The sequence below is a fragment of the Arachis ipaensis genome, chromosome B04, assembly GCF_000816755.2.
Source record: "Arachis ipaensis cultivar K30076 chromosome B04, Araip1.1, whole genome shotgun sequence".
In the NCBI taxonomy this organism is placed as follows: domain Eukaryota; kingdom Viridiplantae; phylum Streptophyta; class Magnoliopsida; order Fabales; family Fabaceae; genus Arachis; species Arachis ipaensis.
In genome coordinates, this window is record NC_029788.2 from 94,543,569 (window position 1) to 94,546,750 (window position 3,182).

The window sequence follows — 3,182 nt, forward strand, 5'->3', positions numbered from 1 at the left end:
CAAGAAAAAAGGCCTATGACCACGCTTTTTCTTGCCACATTTTATGGCCACGCTTTTATGAGGGTGGCGATTGATTAGACATTTGGCTACGTTTTTTCTTGCCACGCTTCAAAAATGTGGCGAAAGAGGTCAATGGCCACGCTTTTATGAGGGTGGAAATCTATTAGAGATTTTGCCACGCTTTTTTTGCGACGCTTTAAAAGTGTGGCCATAGAGAGAGACAAGCACGCTTTTGAAGAGTGGCGACATGGTTTTGTTATAGTGACGTTTTAATAGCGTGGCCAAAAGGTTCCCAAAAAAAAAAGCTTTCATTCAGATATGATGAGTTACATTGCTTTGAAACTCTTTCTCCTTCTTTAAACCCTTTTGTGCTTCATTGAAAAATAAATATCAAAACCCTAACACTCCGAAGAACATCGTTGGCGCTCGCAGTGCCTCCATCAGCGCTCCCTCTTCTGGCACTCCCACCATCGCTGCTCCCACCATCGCTGCTCCCACCATAAACCCTAACCCTCCTTCGGCGGTGACTTTCTCTGGTGGTGACTCCTTCGGTGCTCATTATCCCTTGCAAACCCTCCGTCGATGCTCCCTCCACCACTGCAAACCCCTAACCCCTTCTGCCGCCGCTCCCTTTCGTCGGAGCATTGGAGAAGGTTTGTTGTTCAGGGCCGCTCCCTTCCGTCGCTCGAAAGAAACCCTTCCTCGTGCAGGGCCGAGCTAGTTTTGAGACCTTTGCCACCACCTGCATTGCTTCAATTCTGGTTTTGTAAGCTGGTAAACCCTATTTCTTAGCTTTAATGCTTGTATTAGCTATTATACCACTATTATGTCTGCTTACATATCTCATATCTATTTTCAGTTCACTCTTATCAACTTCTTATTAAGAAAAATTGTAATTTCAATAGTGAAATCTTAGTTTTGATCAAGGAAAAAAATTAAATATTGTTCATTTGGAAGAACTTTAGCCACTTACATTTCTAGTGTCACAGATCTCAAAACGTAAAGGATCTTAATTGTTTGGTATTAATGAATGATTTCAATAGGACTAGATGCCCTTGCGATTGCAAAATGTGAAGGATCTTAAAATGATGGATTATTCAAGGTCCCGAAACCAAGGACCATTTCTATTGCAGCATCTGTAGAGGATGAAGATAAGTTTGAGTCTACTGTCATTGAGGATGAAAGCGGGCTTGGTGGAACTACTAGTAAAGACAAAGGAGCTAATACGAGATACTAGAAATCAACCAATGAATCATCACAAGCAGCTTATTATTTTTTTAAATAAATATCTCTTCGTTTTGCTATCGTTTGGATTTATTTGTTGGTTTTTTCAGTTGTGAAAGATCAATGTGTGGGAAAAAATATATTATTCAAAACTCATACTAATGTTGGAAGTTCATGTTATTTTGTTATGTTAATGGTGCCGTGTTTGAAGTTGCAAACGCATGGCACAAGAATCATCTGTCTCAATAGCAATTAGTTTTGTTCTTATATTCATATTTGATGCACATGAATGCTTTTGGTAGAATTAAGAAGCTTTGAGGTCATTGATGATGCAAAGACGCAGCTCGAGGCTGTCTGCCCTAATGTGGCATCTTGTGCTGATATCCTTGCCCTTGCAGCCCGTGATTCCATTGTTCTAGTAACTAAATCATCACTATAACTAACCAACTAACTAGCTGCACTCTAATTATATCATGTGTTAATCTATTAAAGTATTACAAGAATGCAGAGTGGTGGAGTTAGTTGGAAAGTACCAACTGGACTGAGATGTGAAGTTGCCAGGACCAAGTGACTCTATTGACGTGCAGAAACATATGTTTTCGGCATTAGGACTCAACACAAAAGATCTTGTTACCTTTGTTGGTATATGTCTTACTTTTGTGCCTTTGAGTGTGACATAGAGATTGCATTTTGGGACTTGAATTAACGAATGAGATTTTGTGAAAATGCACAGGTGGACACACAATTAGCACTACAAGTTTTGGGCTTTTGAGAAGAAGGCTATACAATTTCAACGGAACAAATGGTCCTGACCCGACCATTGACCCTTCATTTCTTCTTCAATTACAAGTACTTTGCCCTCAGAATGGTGGAGCTTCTAGTAAGCGAGTGCCTCTAGATAATGGTAGCCAAACCAAATTTGACACATCTTACTTTAATAATGTGAAGAAGGGCAGGGGAATTCTGCAATCTGATCAGGCACTATGGACTGATCCTTGCACAAAGGCACTTGTGCAAAGGTACTCACTTGGATTAACCTTTAATGTTGACTTTGGAAATTCTATGGTCAAGATGAGCAACATTGGTGTCCAGACAGGTTCTGAAGGTGAAATCTGCAAGAAATGCTCTACTTTTACATGAATTTTCAAACTCAACATGTTTAATCTATGCAAAATTATTATTTCAAGCTGTCTTAGATGAAATATGAATGTGTATGAGTTGTTAGTATTATAGTTATCAGAACCGAATCGGTAATTGACCCGGTCATACGACTGGGTCAGTGGGTTACTGGTTCAATCGATGAGTCACTGATCTACCCGGTTGACCCGGTCATAATTAAATAAAAATATAAAATTATAAAAATAAAAATAAAATAAAAAATTAAATGCATGTTTCCAAAAAATATATTAATAATAATTAAATATCAATCTTTATGGTGCAAAAATAGATAATAAATTAGTCACTAGTACAAAATACTTTTTAATTTATCAATATCAATATATCAATACGTTTGTATATTATGTGTTGTTATTTGTTTGATATCCATGTCAATCAATGCTTAAAAGGATTAAAAAAATAAAAATTCATTAATGGTTCATTATATATTTAATTTTTGTCACATATATTATTAAGAAACAAGATGGCACAGCGGCATGGGAGAGGAGCTGCATGCTTGCCAACCCATGTTTGAACCTGCTTGACTGCATTTTTGGAATTGTTGTGGACGGAGCTCCTACAATAGTTCAATGGTGCACACGTGCATCGTGGACCCACGCGGGTTTAGTGCGGTCTGAAGTGCAGACTGGCCGGTTTTCAACGGGTTTGACCACCGTTGACCGGTTCAATTACATGTTCGGATCAATTTACTAATCAAACCGGCCAGACCATCGGTTCACCGGTTTTTTGGTCAAATCGATTGGTCCGATCTAGTTCTGATAACAATGAGTATGCATAAAAAC

General features: G+C 38.5%; 1 pseudogene; it reads left to right on the forward strand.

The window, feature by feature from the left end:
• Positions 583-2,368, forward strand: LOC107636727 (annotated as a pseudogene).